Consider the following 17,988-nt stretch of genomic DNA (forward strand, 5'->3'; position numbering starts at 1 on the left):
GGCAGTGGAAACTGTTACAATAAAAGCTTCAAAAGTAAGTTGGGGAAATACTTCAAGGGAACTGTTGGCATTGTTGTTAAAGGTCATGAGAGGGACTAGTTGGCAGTCTCGTTCAAAGAGACAGCACGGACAGGCCAGATAGGCTAAATGGCATAATGTAATATAAGAAAATAACTGCAGATGCTGGTACAAATCGAAGGTATTTATTCACAAAATGCTGGAGTAACTCAGCGGGTCAGGCAGCATCTCAGGAGAGAAGGAATGGGTGACGTTTTGGGTCGAGACCCTTCTTCAGACTGAAGAAGGGTCTCGACCCGAAACGTCACCCATTCCTTCTCTCCTGAGGTGCTGCCTGACCCGCTGAGTTACTCCAGCATTTTGTGAATAAATACACATGATGATGAGTAACACTACCAAAAGGAGACACACTGACCTTTCTACAATACAATACAATACAATACAAACTTTATTGTCATTGTGCAATGTACAAGTACAGAGACAACGAAATGCAGTTAGCATCTTAACCCGAGTGCATGCGATTTCTGTCCTGGGCCTCCCCCATTGTCAGAGTGAGGCCCAGCGCAAATTGGAGGAACAGCACCTCATATTTCGCTTGGGTAGCTCACACCTCAGCGGTATGAACATTGACTTCTCTAACTTCAAGTGACCCTTGCTTTCCCTCTCTCTCCATCCCCGTCCCCTTCCCAGTTCTCCCACCAGTCTTACTGTCTCCGACTACATGCTATCTCTGTACCGCCCCCTCCCCTGACATCAGACTGAAGAAGGGCCTCGACCCGAAACGTGACCTACTCCTTCTCTCAAGAGATGCTGCCTGTCCCGCTGGGTTACTCCAGCATTTTGCGTCTATCTTCGAGTTAAACCAGCATCTGCAGTTCTTTCCTACTACAAACAGGAGATCCTGGCTCTAACCTACACCTGGTCATTTTTCTGTGCAGCACGGCAATAAAACCAAAAGTAAAGCACTCTGGCACAGCTGGTAGAGCTGCTGCCCACCGCGCCAGAGATTCGGGTTCGATTCTGACCTCGGCTGCTGTCTGTGTGGAGCTTGTATGTTCTGCTTACCTCCCACATCCCAAAGAGATGCTGGCTTGTAAGTTAACTGACCTCCGCAAATTGCCCCTAGTGTGCAATTGGGATAACATAGAAAGTGGGATAACATAGAACTGAAGTGGTCGATGGTCAGTGTGGACTCGGCGGGCCGAAGGGCTTGTTTTCATGCTGTATCTTTATCGTTTAGTTTAAAGATACAGCATGGAGACAGGTTTTTAGGCCCACTGAGTTTGTGCTGACCAACAATCGCCCGTACGTACACAAGTTCTACACACCAGGGATAATTTACAGAAGCCAATTAACCTACAAACCTGCACGTCTTTGGAATGTGGGAGCAAAGTGAAGATCTTGGAGAAAACCCACGCAGGTCACTGGGAGAACGTACAAACTATATACTGACAGCATCCATAATCAGGATCGAACCAGCATCTCTGGTGCTGTGAGGCAGCAACTCTACCGCTACACTACTTGGCCACCTCGAAACGAAGTCTATAATCTCTAAAGCAAACGGTTTTGGGTAGACTTAAAATGTACTGGAAGGGAGGTGGGTAAATCTCACAAGTATTTTAAATGAGTATTTTAATATTTCAATTCAGTTCAGTACTATCAAAAGAAAACAGAGACACCAACGCACCTGGATGTGAAATTCAAAAGAACTTAGCTGGGCCACCACACTTGTACTAAAATCGAGCGGACTTTTAAAATGTTCTGAATGTGATCTGGCAACCAAAAATTGGAACTGAAAGGATTCAAAAATTATTAGAAAAATATACCACGCCCTCACATTTACACTGGTTTCCGATGACTCATGTCCAAGTTTCAGAAAGCTAGCACAATGCAGATCAAAAGCTTAGTTGTGTCGAATGAGTGAGTGAGACATTTCCTGTTCCCGTTCCAATGGGTGGTATGTATTTCAAACGGTGCAGATACACCACAAGTGTGGCGAAGCAACGGTTCGTGAAGAACCGAGCATCGTTTGAAGCAAATACGTCGTATGCAAACTTTTTAGTGCCAAAGTTCCAAACAGAGGCACAGCCTTTCACAAGCAATACCATTAATGCAGCTGAACTTGGACAGAAGGAATTATCTTCCTCTGAAAGGAAGCAGGTTTAGTTTAGTTTAGTTTAGAGATACAGCGCGGAAACAGTCCCATCGGCCCACCGAGTCCGCACCGACTAGCGATCCCCGCACAAATTTGAGGAAGGATATTCTTGCTATTGAGGGCGTGCAGCGTAGGTTCACTAGGTTAATTCCCGGAATGGCGGGACTGTCGTAGGTTGAAAGGCTGGAGCGACTGGGCTTGTATACACTGGAATTTAGAAGGATGAGGGGGATCTTATTGAAACATATAAGATAATTAGGGGATTGGACACATTAGAGGCAGGAAACATGTTCCCAATGTTGGGGGAGTCCAGAACAAGGGGCCACAGTTTAAGAATAAGGGGTAGGCCATTTAGAACGGAGATGAGGAAGAACTTTTTCAGTCAGAGAGTGGTGAAGGTGTGGAATTCTCTGCCTCAGAAGGCAGTGGAGGCCAGTTCGTTGGATGCTTTCAAGAGAGAGCTGGATAGAGCTCTTAAGGATAGCGGAGTGAGGGGGTATGGGGAGAAGGCAGGAACGGGGTACTGATTGAGAGTGATCAGCCATGATCGCATTGAATGGCGGTGCTGGCTCGAAGGGCTGAATGGCCTACTCCTGCACCTATTGTCTATTGTCTATTGTCTATTAACACTATCCTACACTAGGAGCGATTTTTTTAAACCATTTTTAAAATACCAAGCCAATTGGCCTACACACCTGTACGCCTTTGGAGTGCGGGAGGAAACCGAAGTTTTTGGGGAAAACCCACGCAGGTCACAGGGAGAACGTACAAACTCCGTACAGACAAGCCAGGATCGAACCGGGTCTCTGGCACTCTAAGCGCTGTAAGGCAGCAACTCTACCGCTGTGCCACCGTGCCTCCCTGAAGGTCTCACGAGGCTCAACATCTGCCAGACGGTCTCTGGAAAGAACAGTTCAGATAAGTCTCAACACAGCAGACAAAAAAATAGTTGAAAAGACAAAGAGGAAAATTGGAACAGAATTGGAAACGGATGGTTTAGGATCATGTTCATAAGCTCTAGAGGCAGGTTTAGGCCATTCGGCCCATCAAGTCTACTTTGCCATTCAATCCTGGCTGATCTGTCTCTCCCTCTCAACCCCATTCTCCTGCCATCTCGCCACAGCACCTGACACCCGCACTAATCAAGAATCTGTCCATTGACTTATGGTTGGATCCTGGGAAACGAAAACCTAACCCAGATTTCAAACGTTGATGAACTATTTCACCAATCAGGAATAGTTAAGCTCCTGCCATGCTTTAAAATGATGAGATTTATTGCAGATATAAAACAACTTGGATTGGAATCATTGTTAAAACGTCACCAAGCAACTGGGAGGGTTTGATGGACATACGTGGGGTCGAGCCAATCGCTCTGCTTGCCGATGAATGAACAGTGACGATCGCTTGACAAACACACCGAAGGTTTGTGCTCAAATAAAACAAACAGGTCACAAACAGCCGAGCTCAATGATCCGCGGCATTTACAATGCAGAAGGCTGCCACTTGCACATCATTTCAATGGAGAGGGGATAGTGGTTCTAAAATACGATATTCACGGTTCTCTCAGCTGCATTCCTGCCTCGGAACTTTTTTTTTCTTAAATTTAAAAATAACTCACAGATCCATGACAGCTTCCATATTCATCGACGGGGCAACTACTGGAAGCAAGTCAGAGGTCCAAGGAACTGCAGATGCTGGATTACCACATAGAAAAGCGTGCGGCACGGTGGCGCAGCGGTGGATTTGCTGCCTTACAGCGAATGCAGCGCCGGAGACCCGGGTTCCATCCCGACTACGGGCGCTGTCTGTACGTTCTCCCCGTGACCTGCGTGGGTTTTCTCCGAGATTTTCAGTTTCCTCCCACACTCCAAAGACGTACAGGTTTGTAGGTTAATTGGCTTGGTATAAATGTAAAAATTGTCCCCAGTGGGTGTTAATGTGTGGGGATCGCTGGCGGGCGCGGACCCGGTGGGCCGAAAGGGCCTGTTTCGGCGCTGTATCTCTAAACTAAACAGAATAACGGAGTAACTCAGAGGATCCTCTGGAGGATACGGATAGCAGTCTGAAGAGGAGTCTCGACATGAAACGTTGCAATAGACAATAGGTGCAGGAGTAGGCCATTCAGCCCTTCGAGCCAGCACCGCCATTCAATGCGATCATGGCTGATCACTCTCAATCAGTACCCCGTTCCTGCCTTCTCCCCATACCCCCTCACTCCGCTATCCTTAAGAGCTCTATCCAGCTCTCTATTGAAAGCATCCAACGAACTGGCCTCCACTGCCTTCTGAGGCAGAGAATTCCACACCTTCACCACTCTCTGACTGAAAAAGTTCTTCCTCATCTCCGTTCTAAATGGCCTACCCCTTATTCTTAAACTGTGGCCCCTTGTTCTGGACTCCCCCAACATTGGGAACATGTTTCCTGCCTCTACTGTGTCCAATCCCCTGATTATCTTATATGCTTCCATAAGATCCCCCCTCATCCTTCTAAATTCCAGTGTATACAAGCCTAATTGCTCCAGCCTTTCAACATACGACAGTCCCGCCATTCCGGGAATTAACCTAGTGAATCTACGCTGCACGCCCTGCACGCTGCTTGCCTGTCCATGTATGCCAGAGAGGCTGCCTGACCCACCGAGTTACTCCAGCACTTTGTGTTCTACAGTCGGGAAGACCCTTGGCCTGTGGGGCAGTAGTTCAACATGCCGCGAGATGAGGAGGAACTACACAAGCTGACAATCTTGTACTTCTTGTCAAGTCAAGTCAAGTCAAGTCAATTTTATTTGTATAGCACATTTAAACACAGCCCACGTTGACCAAAGTGCTGTACATCAGTTCAGGTACTAAGAAACGAACATACAATGGCACACAAACATAACAGCACATACATAAACAGTTCACAGCGCCCCCTCAGAGGGCCTCAAACGCTAGGGAGTAGAAATAGGTTTCGAGCCTGGACTTAAAGGAGTCGATGGAGGGGGCAGTTCTGATGGGGAGAGGGATGCTGTTCCACAGTCTAGGAGCTGCAACCGCAAAAGCGCGGTCACCCCTGAGCTTAAGCCTAGACCGCAGGATAGTGAGTAGCCCCAAGTCGGCCGACCTGAGGGACCTGGAGATAGAGTGGTGGGTTGGAAGATTTTTGATATAAGGGGGGGCAAGCCTGTTTAGGGCTTTATATGTGATTAGGAGGAGCTTGAAATTGATTCTGTACCTTACTGGGAGCCAGTGGAGAGAGGCCAGGATTGGGGTGATGTGCTCCCTTTAACGGGTACGCGTCAGGAGTCTCGCTGCGGCATTTTGGACCAATTGTAGGCGGGACAGGGATGATTGACTGATCCCAGTGTATAGGGAGTTGCAGTAGTCTAAGCGGGAGGAAATGAATGCATGAATGATTTTTTCAGTGTCGTCAGATTTGAGGAATGGTTTGATTTTCGCTATGGTACGAAGCTGGAAGAAACTGGCCTTTACCACAGCGTTGACTTGCCTGTCAAATTTTAATGCCGAGTCAAATATCACGCCCAGGTTTTTGACATGCGGTTTGACTAGGGGGGGATAGACTTCCAAGGCTGCCTGTTATCGTTTTGATGGAGTCGGGGGGGCCGAATAGGATGACCTCAGACTTGCTCTCGTTTAGTTGAAGGAAGTTCTGTGCCATCCAACATTTTATATCCTCAAGGCAGTGTAAGAGGCTGTTTAAATTTGACCGGTTGTTGGGTTTCAGGGGGAGGTAAAGTTGTGTGTCATCGGCATAGCAGTGGAGAGAAATGCCGTGCCTTTGAATGATTTGGCCGAGGGGGAGCATGTATAGAGAGAAGAGAATGGGGCCTAGGATGGAGCCTTGTGGAACCCCGCAGGAGAGGCTAGTTGGGGAAGAGGAATAATTGCCTATGTTTATGGAGAAACTCCTATTTTTGAGGTAGGAAATGAATCAACTCAGGGCAGTGCCATCAATGCCAACCGCGTACCGGAGACGGTCAATAAGGATGGTGTGGTCCACTGTATCAAACGCTGCACTGAGGTCGAGAAGGAGCAGGATTGCACAGTCGCCGGTGTCGATGGCGAGAAGCAGGTCGTTGTGTACCTTCAACAAGGCAGACTCTGTGCTGTGGTGGGCCCTGAAACCTGACTGGAAACCTTCCAGGATTGTATTTTGGTGTAGGTAAGGCGTTAATTGAATTAGAATTGCCTTTTCAAGGACTTTTGACAGGAATGGCATTTTGGAAATGGGCCTGTAGTTGCTAGGCAAGGTGGGGTCTAAGTTAGGTTTTTTCAGGAGGGGCTGGACCACCGCGTGCTTGAAACAGGTTGGAACGGTGCCAGTGGCCAGAGAACTGTTGATGATAGAGAGGATGCTGGGACCGGCTATTGCAATGACATCCTTCAGAAGGGTAGTGGGGACAGCGTCAAGGGGGCAGGTTGCAGGTTTCATGGTGGAGACAAGCTTTGCAAGGGAGGATAGAGTGATGGGTTGGAAATAGTCAAATTTAGATGAGCAGACCAGTGAGACAGCTAGGTCACGAGTGGGAGGGGAAATATTCATTTTAATGTTCTCGACTTTGCTGGTGAAAGATTTAGAGAATTCTTCGCACTTAGCAGGGGACCCAACTAAGCTGGTACTGGGGGCGGGACATATGACAGAGGTAATTGTGCTAAATAGGATCTTGGAATTTTGAGAGTTTTTGGAGATAAGGTCAGAAAGGTATTGTGCTCTCTCAGACTTGACTGTTTCCTGGTATTTGAGAAGATTGTTTCTCAGAATTTCGAAGGAAATTTGAAGCTTATCAGATTTCCACCTCCGTTCTGATTTTCTGCACTCCCTTCTTAGGGCTCTGGTGGTGTTATTGAGCCAAGGCTGACCTTTGGGCTTAGGCCTTTTCATTTTAAGAGGAACAACAGAATCCATGACATGCAATAAAACAACTTGGCTGTTTTCCTAATCTTCTGCTGCTTGTAAAATTATATATAACACTTACATCGCCCTTTCCATTGCTGATTGCTGGATTTTTCCATGTCCAAATGAAGGGCCTCCACCATGTATTCACAAATTATTTTCCCAAGTAGGATATTTAAAGTGGGACAGTGGCGTGGCCATCGAGCTGCTGTCTCACAGCACCAGAGACCCAGGTTCGATCCTGTCTACGGGTGCTGTCTGTATGGAGTCTGCACGTTCCCCCTGTGACCGAGTGGGTTTTCTCCGGGCGCTCCAGTTTCCTCTCACATCCCAAAGACATGCAGGTTTGTAGGTTAATTGGTTTCTGTGAATTGCCCCTAGACAGTGGAATAGAACTAGTGTACGGGGTGATCAGTATGGACTCGGTGGGCCGAAGGGCCTGTTTCCACCCAGTCTCTCCAAAACTAAATGAAATCAATACTGATGCTTTCCAACAGGGATCAGTAGCAATGGATAATGAGTTAACGTCCACATGAATGGTACAGAGGTTGGTTGCCACATTCCAGAAATGACTGTCATAAGTTACCTCATAGAAACATAGAAAACAGGTGCAGGAGGAGGCCATTTAGGTCCTTCAAGCCAGCACCGCCATTCATTGTGATCATGGCTGATCATCCACAATCAGTAAACTGTGCCTGCCTTCTCCCCATATCCCTTGATTCCGCTAGCCCTTAGAGCTCTGTCTAACACACTCTTCACAGGGACAGCTCAAACTCACCGAATGCCAAGTAGAACATCTTCAGAAGCACAAAACAATACGGTGCAAATGTGTTTCCTTCTGTCCAGAGACGCTGCCTGTCCCGCTGAGTTACTTCAGTATTATGTGTCTATCTTCAGTGCAAATGTGTTCTGCTTTTCAGTAAAGTTGACGGGTTTCTCAACAGGATTCTTGTTTGTTCTGCCTCTTTGCAGACCACGACTCTCTGGTTATTAACAAACACTGTGGCATCGAGGTTCAATCCAAAATACTCTTGACCAGGAGCTGTCAACTGCTGGCCATGCAGTGGGAATTCCCAGGACTTCACTTGCTTGTCTGTTACAAACACCAAACGTCCAGTTCACATGACCCCTTCACCTTGCCATGACAACCACGGAGATAGGAACCACGCGGCCGCCATTGGTGGAGCGGGAGCACGTGGCCGCTGGCTGGGTGAGGTCACGTGGGGCGCGGGGCGGTGACGTCACCCTTTGTCCCTTATTTGGGAGTGAGGAAGTTGGCAACCCTATCAGGAACCTGAGAGGTAATTTTTGCCCGCAAAGGGTGGTGGGTGTTTGGAACCAGCTGCTGGAGGTGGTAGTTGAGGCAGGCAATATTGCAATGTTGAACAAACATTTAGACAGGTGCAGGTACAGGTTTGGAGGGATATGGGCCAAACGCAGGCACTAGTGTAGATGGGAAATGTGGAAGGGCCTGTTTCCATACTGTAAGGCTCTATGACTCTAACTGCATGTTCCAGCCAAACCCACGTTTATTAAAATGCAGGAACTGAGAGAGCTTTTCCAGCTCTAGCACTGAAGCCTTTTGAAAGCTCATCAGACGTGACAAAATGAGAGGCCCCAAGGGACAAATCTCTTAAACACCCAACACAAACATCAACTCACAAAGCATGGGGTTAATTTGTTCTGAAACTGGACTGAAAAGATGGGGATCAATAAATACGAAAATAACTGCAGATGCTGGTTCAAATTGAAGGTAGACACAAAATGCTGGAGTAACTCAGCGGGTCAGGCAGCATCTCAGGAGAGAAGGAATGGGTGAAGTTTTGGGTCGAGACCCTCCTTCAGACTGAAGAAGAAGGGTCTCGACCCGAAACTTCACCCATCCCTTCTCTCCTGAGATGCTGCCCGACCCGCTGAGTTACTCCAGCATTTTGTGTCTGGGATCAATAAATAGATCAGTGGCTAAGTAATCCGTGAGTTACATTGTATTTTGTCTGTCAAACGGAGACTTTTGTTCTAGAAACATTTTTTTTTTTCCTTTAACTATTTCTTGCAAGTTTTGTCCTCACTGTGAAATGTGGTGCAAATGCTTATCTGAAGGATTAGTAATCCGCCAGACTGAGAACTAATGGTAAAACAAAGCTCATGCATCACAGTGAAACTTTGTCAGGGACGGCACGGTGGCGTAGAAGTAGAGTTGCTGCCTTGCAGCGCCAGAGACCCAGGTTCGATCCTGACTACGGGCGTTGTCTTTACGGAGTTTGTACGTTCTCCCCGTGACCTGCGTGGGTTTTCTCAGGGATCTCCGGTTTCCTCCCACACTCCAAAGGCGTACAGATTTATAATTGGCTTGGTAAAAATTGTAAATTGTCCCTAGTGTGTGTAGGATAGTGTTAGTGTGCGGGGAAGGGCCCGTTTCTGCCGGTCTCTGCTGCATCTCTAAACTAAACTAAACCAAGATTTAGATTCTGTAAGTAAAATCAATAACCAAGAGCAAATTTAAAATTATGTTAAACGCACACCATTCATCATAAATAGAGGCAAGTAGCTGGAGCAACTCAGCGGGTCGGGCAGCATCTCTGCAGAAAAGCAATAGATGACTTTTCGGGTCGAGCCACTTTTATCGTCGCCTATTCCTTTTCTCCGGAGATGCTGCCTGACCTGCTGAGTCATTCCAGCACTTTGTATCTATCCTTGGTTTAAACCAGCATCCGCAGTTCCTTCCTACACCCTTCATCGTAGAAACATAGAAAATAGGTGCAGGAGTGGGGCCATTCTGCCCTTCGAGCCAGCACCGCCAATGTGATCATGGCTGTTCATCCAAAATCAGTAGCCCTCTCCCCATATCCCTTGATTCCGTTAGCCCCAAGAGCTATATCTAATTCTCTCATGAATACATCATAACTTCTATGTCCTAATGGGTGTGCCATCAATAGTATTAAAACGTAGCAATGGGAGCCAGGGTCAACATGCACGTTTTCAAAAGGATTCCAAGCGTGACCTTAAGGATAGCGGAGTCAGGGGGTATGGGGAGAAGGCAGGAACGGGGTACTGATTGAGAATGATCAGCCATGATCACATTGAATGGCGGTGCTGGCTCGAAGGGCCGAATGGCCTCCTCCTGCACCTATTGTCTATTGTCTATTAACCTTTATTGGCAGACCAGCTGAAACCCAAACAATTCGTGATTCACATTAGGAGAGTTTGGTGTCGATCATGAGCCACAAACATCATCCCCAGAACTGGCAAAAATCGGGAGGCAAAAGAGCAAGGAGGATTTGATATCTGGGTAGCCTGGATTGTGCTGCCAGAGGTGGCTCAATGGTGGTGGCGGTGGTGGAGGTAGGTAGAACAGCGACAGTTAAGAGGTTTTAAGATAGGCACATAGACATGCGGGGAATGGAGGAATATGCTTCATGAGTAGGCAAAGGAAATTAATTTCAACGGCTGGTGGTTCGGGCCGAAGGGTCTGTTCCTGTGCTATCCTGTTCTATGGTAAGGTTATTGGACCAAGGGTGTTCTCAGAATAAATAATGTAGTTCAAAAGGTCACATTGTACGGTGGCGCAGCGGTAGAGTTGCTGCCTTACAGCGAATGCAGCGCTGGAGACCCGGGTTCCATCCCGACTACGGGCGCCGTCTGTACGGAGTTTGTACGTTCTCCCCGTGACCTGCGTGGGTTTTCCCTGGGATCTCTGGTTTCTTCCCACACTCCAAAGATGTACAGGTTTGCAGGCTAATTGGCTTGGTATAATTGTAAATTGACCCTAGTGTGTCAGATAGTGTTGATGTGCAGGAGTCGCTAGTTGGCGCGAACTTGGGGGGGGGGGTGTGAAGGGCCTGTTTCCGCACTGTATCTCTAAACTATAAACTAAACTGGTTTACGAATGGACCCAAAACATTAAGCACCCCAAACACAGGTCACGAAATGGGCAGACCACTTGCTTTGGGGGAATTAATCATAATTTACTCCCAAATTCATTATATTGGGGAAGTTATTAAGCACCTTTATTTAAAGAAAATCTCTTCCTCTTCTTCAGTAATAACTGTACTCAAACATTATTCTCTCTTCCTCCAAACTCAGACCACTTTGCTTGCACAACTCTCAGCAATGTTGTTCCACTGCTCCAGGTCAGATATCAGTGAGATGGTTGTGCAATGACCACAGGTAATCAGGACCCTCTCAGTTGGTCAACAAGTCTGCTCATCTCATCAGCTAGTGCTTCTGAAAGATGCATCGTTCACAACATTAAGCAAAGCTGTTCACTTTTTAAAAATCACTTCATGGGGATGGCACAGTAGCAAAGTTGCTGCCTCTCAGCGCCAGAAACCCAGGTTCCATCCTGACTACGGGTGCTGTCTGTACTAGGGTTACCAACTGTCCCGTATTAGCCTGGATATCCCGTATATTGGGCTAAATTTGTTTGTCCTGTATGGGACCGCCCTTGTCCCATATTGGGCCCGGGGAGTGCTGTTGGCCCGGACACTGGAGATCCAGGGGCCGCTGTAGGCCCGGACAGTGTAGGCTAATGGAGTGTGTTCGGGGAGTGGGGCCGAGTGTGTTCGCCTGACAGAGGTTGCCTAGCAACCCGTCTCGCGGCCCGGGTGGCCACCATTGGTAGAGCGGGAGCAGGTGGCGGCTGGCTGGGTGAGCGCGGGCGGTGACATCACCTTTTGTCCCTTATTTGGGAGTTAGAAAGTTGGCAACCCTAGTCCATACGGAGTTTGTATGTTCTCCCATGACCACGTGGGTTTTCTCCGGTTGCTCCGGTTTCCTCCCACATTCCAAAGAGGTGCAAGTTTGTAGGTTGACACAAAATGCTGGAGTCACTCCAGCACTTTGTGTCTATCTTCGGTTTAAACCAGCGTCTGCAGTTCCTTCGTACAAGTTTGTAGGTTAATTAGCTTCTGTGAATTGTCCCGAGTGTGTAGGATAGCTGACTAGCTAATTAATTTACTGCATCGTATGGGAGGCGCATTCCCAATCTCGTTGTACCCCTGTACAATGACAATAGAGATATATTGCATTGTATTGTATTGTACGGGTGATCGGCACAGTATTGCTGGGCCATAATGGCCTGTTTCCACACTGTATGTACAACGAAACTGAAAGTCTCAGGCTAACTGAGCATTTAATGCTCATTTGCAAATTACCCCAAGGGGCTTGACTTGCAGCACAGTTTGGGACAATCAGATTGGGAGAGGCGTCATAGAGACCAGCAGATTTTCTTCCCTGAAAGACATCAATGAACCAATTGGGTTTTCAAATGGTTTAAAAGATACAACTGACCAAACTTAAAATTCCCTGCTGCCAACTTAAGATTCAAACGCCTGTTTCTGGATCAATCGCCCACGCCTCTGTATATTGGTCCAGAAACTTGATCACTGTCCTATTTCATTGTACAACTGACTTTCGTGTGTGACCGCAGCACGGAGTCAAAGAGGCATACAGCTTGGAAACAGGCCTTTCGGCCAAACGCATCCATGCCGACCGAGATGCCCCATCTGAGTTAGGCCCGTTTACCCGAATATGGCCCCTATACCTCCAAACCAAAGATACTAGAGGAGCAAGATGGACCACTCCGTCGAAATCGCCTATACTGAAGTGTAGTGCGCAAAGGAGCGTAACGTCCACCATTTTAGTAAGCAAAACCCGCCGTTCGCAGTGTTTTGGGGGAACAGTATGTGTGATGATATTAAAATACAGAATATATCTCATCTATCAATTCACAGATTTTTGTTACTTTCTTTTTTAAATGTTTCTGCAGGTTTCTGCCGACTAAAATGGCGTCATGACATACTACGGTTTTTAGGGTCGAGTGGTCTATCTTGCTCTGCTCTATTATCTTTGCTCCAAACCCTTCCTTTCCAGGGACGTGCCGACACATCTTTGGGCATCGCCTTGGCAACTGACTGCACAGCACAGAATCGGGCGCAAACCTACTCCAGCAACGACGGCCATTGATCCCTACTTAGAATCCTTCTATAACATCAAGTTGTGTAGGAAAATAACTGCAGATGCCGGTACAAATCGAAGGTATCACAAAATGCTGGGGTAACTCAGCAGGTCAGGCAGCATCTAGGAGAGAGGGAATGGGTTTATTCACAAAATGCTGGAGTAACTCAGCAGGTCAGGCAGCATCTAGGAGAGAGGGAATGGGTTTATTCACAAAATGCTGGAGTAACTCAGCAGGTCAGGCAGCATCTCGGGAGAGAAGGAATGGGTGACGTTTCGGGTCGAGACCCTTCTTCAGACTGAAGTTGCTAAACTCTCTTCGAAGGGAGGAGGAGAACTTCTTCAAAGTAGACATACCTTGAGGAGAAATCGCAGTGGAGCGGCAAGTCGTGTAGGAAAATAACTGCAGATGCTGGTACAAATCGAAGGTATCACAAAATGCTGGGGTAACTCAGCGGGTCAGGCAGCATCTAGGAGAGAGGGAATGGGTGACGCTTCGGGTCGAGACCCTTCTTCAGTCTGAAGTGAGAACATACAACTCGGCATGACCGGACTTCTGCTTCTCACTTTAACTCAGACTTCCGCAGCAGTTTACAGAACCATGGATGTAACCTACTCTGAAACGCCCGTTCAGCAATCAGCACTCCCCCACATCCACTCCTCTACTTTTAGTTTCAAACATTCTGCTTTCAACAATTTGAGTTTTTCACCTTCCGATTTTGCCCTTCTTCTTAGCTTCATCTTCTGCTGAAACGAGAAGGTTGCTAACATCTGTAAATATTTCCTCTGCTGTCTACCCTAGATCCTTTGGGTCACTTAGTTTTGCTCTAGTCATGTTGGCCACTTCTTTCATCTTCTGCCTCAATTGACTGTAACAATTTTGAATTCTTCTAGCCACAGAATCATCAACTCTCAAGATGGACACAAAATGCCGGGTAGCTCAGCGGGCCAGGCAGCATCTCTGGAGGAAAGAAATGGCTGACGCTTCGGGTCTTCAGACCGAGAGTCAGGGCAGTAGGTAACTAGAGGTATGAGGAGGTACAGAACAAATCAGAGATGGCACCCATGTCCAAGGAGCCCACAATGGCCCATGTGCAGTTCATCTTCAGCTGGCAGTACATTGTTAATTTTACCCACACTTTTTATCGTGACCTGGCATCTTATTCAATTCAGTTCAGTTTATAATCGCGTGTACCGAGGTACAGTGAAAAGCTTTTGTTGCGTGCTGACCAGTCAGCGGAAAGACAATACATGACTACAATCGAGTTACAGCGTACAGACACATGATGAGTGGGATATCATTTAATGCAAGGTAAAGCCTTCTGGCATCCATACATGGTATGCAAAAGCTAGGGTTGCCAACTGTCCCGTATTAGCCGGGACATCCCGTATTTTGGGGTAAATTGGCTTGTCCCGTAGGGAACCGCCCTTGTCCCGTATTAGGCCCGCGGGCCGGGAAGCAGGCCGCTGTCGGCCAGGACAGTGTAGGCTAATGGAGTGTGTTCGCCTAACGGCGGTTGCGTAGCAACCCGCCTCCCAGCCCGTGCGGGCGCCATTGGTGGAGCGGGAGCACGTGGCAGCTGGCTGGGTGAGGTCACGTGGGGTGCGGGGCGGTGACGTCACCCTTTGTCCCTTATTTGGGAGTGAGACAGTTGGCAATCCTAGCAAAAGCCATAGTGAGGCCCACCGGAAATTGGAGGAACAGCACCTCATATTTCGCCTGGGCAGCTTGCAGCCCAGTGGTATGAACATTGACTTCTCCAACTTTAGATAGTTCCTCTGTCCCTCTCTTCCCCTCCCCCTTCCCAGATCTCCCTCTATCTTCCTGTCTCTACCTATATCCTTCCTTTGTCCCGCCCCCCTGACATCAGTCTGACGAAGGATCTCGACCCGAAACGTCACCCATTCCTTCTCTCCTGAGATGCTGCCTGAGCTGCTGAGTTACTCCAGCATTTTGTGAATAAATACCTTCGATTTGTACCAGCATCTGCAGTTATTTTCTTATACTTCACCTCAGGCGGTCAGAGACCCCTCAAGCATCTCAGAATTCATGATCAACGCCTTCCAAACTTTGATTGAGGGGATTATTAACGTAACAGCTAATGCTTCCTTGGTATGTGGGAGGAAACCAGAGCGTTCAGTGGAAACCTATGTGGTTGCAGGGAGGATGCACAAAGACACCACCAGAGACCAGAATTAAACCAAGGCTGTGAGACAGCAACTCCAGCAGCTGCACCACCCGCTGCCTACATTAGGGGCCATTGCCATTAAATCTTCAGTTACAAACTGCTGATTCTTCATGTTCACCTTTCACATCTTCTGCTGCAAGGTGGGTTACGAACTTGCTGCTGTTTCTACACCATTTACAGTTTCAACATGAAACTCTAAACTTGAACTTTCAACATCATCTCTACTTCTGCAAAAACGCAAGAGATTTCAAAGTATTGTCCTCCCATTCTTTGCATTTAACTCCCTTCAACTGCTTTCTTTAGGTTTAACTGGTATAAAGTTGAGTCAAAGTTGTTCTGGAATTTCGTCACCATTTGGCTTGTACACAATATGCTGCCCAAATACTCTTCCTCCTGTGTATTAATGTTCCCTCTGGAAGGCGACTCTGGACTGTCAAAGCAGCCACAGCCAGACATCAAAACAGTTTTTTCCCACGAGTAGTAGCTCTACTCAATAACCAAAAATCTGTAGTCTCATTTTGCTCTGGTTTATTTCACTCACATGTTTAAACTGTAATGTTGTATTCTTAATGTTTTATGCTTTATTCTTAATTGTTTACTGTATGTCCGTGTTGTTTCTTGCGAGCGGAGCACCAAGGCACATTCCTTGTATGTGTACATGCTTGGCCAATAAACTCATTCATTCATTCATGTAAATGGCATTGAGAGTCTACAGAGTATGTGCTCCCAATTCCATCCCCCCCAATTCCCCAAGCTATGCAGCAATTGCCCCTCCCCTCTCCCACCCCCATGTCCTCCCCCCCCCCCCCTGAAGATCTTTCCTTTAAACCGCCCCCAACCTTACCGCCAGATTTAATACGGCAATCACAGTGGTACAGCAGTAGAGTTGCTGCCTTAAAGTGCCAGAGATCCTGACCGCGTGGGTTTTCTCCGGGTGCTCCGGTCTCCTCCCACACTCAAAAAACATGCAGGCTTAGGCTTGGTGGTTAATTGGCTTTGGTAAAATGTCCCAAGTTTGCAGGATAGAAATAGTGCATGGGTGATCTCTGGTCTGTGTGGACTCGATGGGCCCGTTTTCACGCATTATCTCCAAACTAAACGCAGGTCTGCGCTGGATTAGTGACGGTCATCCATTTTTATGAGAGAAAAATCACATCGTTATTTAAATGGAAGGAAAGCACCAAATATTGTGGTGAAAATAGATCGGTGCGTGGGTCCCGACACTCAAAACACAAACAGATAACACGCAGGAACATCAAGGAAGGCTGATGCAACATTGGCCTTATTGCAAGGGGTATGGAGAATAAAAGGAGGGAGGTTCTGTCACAGGACAGACGGTGCCCTCCTGTGCTTGCTTCATTTGATCGTTTAGCAGGCAAAAGGTCCTGTTGAGAGGTGCAAGGTGGGGCGAGAGGAACATGGACAACTGGGTGCTATGAACTTCGTCGGTGTTACACACTGCAGCCATATTACATGGATGATGGAGATAATTAACATTTAGGATGGCAGATGAGATAAAATCAAGTGGCTGCTCTGTTGTGCATGGCATTGAGATTCTACAGTGCTGTTGGACTGAGAGGTAGAGGGGAAGGGAGAGAAAGCGGGGCACCTCTCTGTTTAGTTTACTTTAAAGATACAGCGCAGAAACAGGCCCTTTGGCCTACCGGGTCCGCACCGACCAACGGTCCCTGCACACTAACGCCATCCAACACACACTGGCGACAATTTACATTTTGTACCAAGCCAATTATGTCTTTGGAGTGTGGGAGGAAACCGAAGATCTCAGAGAAAACCCACGTAGGTCACGGGGAGAATGTAGTCGGGATGGAACCCGGGTCTCCGGCGCTGCATTCGCTGCAAGGCAGCAACTCTACGGCTGCGCCACCGACAATTCCCATGTCGTAGCTTCGGGGAAGACTGAGCCACTGGGACATTCCCAGTAGAGGTTCAGGCATTGCAAATAAAACAAGGGAGCAGCCTAAATTCAGTTCTGTTCAATGACAAAGAGTGAATTAATAATCTTGTTGCACGGGAGTCTTGAGGGACGAGTGACCATAACATTGAAAAAAACTTTTGGATGGAAAGTGAAGTAATTCAATCCAAAGTTCGGGTCTCATGTTTAAAAAAAGGGACTTTTAAAACTATGGGGGGTGAGTTGGCCGTGATAGGTCAGGGCGTTTCGTTAAATGGATTTAAAATTTATTAAATTAACATTTATTAAATTTAATTTAAATTTATTAAATTAACATTTCAGGAACGAATGCCAGAACTGACTCATTATACATTCCTTTCTGGCACAAGAACACAAGAGGTAAAGTGACCCAACTATAGCGAACGAACTATTGATAGTAGATTAAAAAAAGAGGCATATTAAGTTTCCAGACAAAGTTGCATACCCAAGATTTGGCTGCACTTTCGACGCCCATTGAAAGGACCAAAGACATAGAGAAATTAAAAGCATAAAAGCGTGAGAATAAACTTTGATGGAGGATTAATTAGATTGTGACGTTTTCTACAGGCATAGGATGCAAGAAAAAAAAAGAAAAGGATTTGCGAAAACAAATAAAAGGCATCTTGGAGCCAGGAAAAGGTCAATTTACATTGAGGAACAAAGAAACGCCAACTAAACAAATAGTTCTGCCTTCACACAAGGACATTAATGGTTCCTTTGTACTTCTAAGAAGCATCAAATGAAAGAGGAATGAAAGGAAATCAGTATTAGTAAAAATAGCGATGGAGAAATTATGGGTGTGAAAACTGATAAATCCCAGGGTCAGATCA

The 17,988-nt window shown here is 47.0% G+C and overlaps 1 protein-coding gene across 4 annotated transcripts in view; it reads right to left on the reverse strand.

Annotated features, from left to right (window-relative positions):
* Positions 1-17,988, reverse strand: part of LOC144611620 (myocardin-related transcription factor A-like) — a 138,248-nt gene that overhangs the window by 32,922 nt on the left and 87,338 nt on the right. Inside the window, exon 1 of one of the 4 annotated variants that reach the window (XM_078430839.1) lies at positions 13,376-13,410. The exons of the other annotated variants lie outside the window; for them this stretch is intronic. The gene's annotated coding sequence lies outside the window, so the exon portion shown is untranslated. Of the gene's footprint in view, positions 1-13,375; positions 13,411-17,988 lie in introns of those variants that run through there. 4 annotated transcript variants of the gene reach the window in all.

Source organism: Rhinoraja longicauda, chromosome 40 (genome assembly GCF_053455715.1).
Source record: "Rhinoraja longicauda isolate Sanriku21f chromosome 40, sRhiLon1.1, whole genome shotgun sequence".
In the NCBI taxonomy this organism is placed as follows: domain Eukaryota; kingdom Metazoa; phylum Chordata; class Chondrichthyes; order Rajiformes; family Arhynchobatidae; genus Rhinoraja; species Rhinoraja longicauda.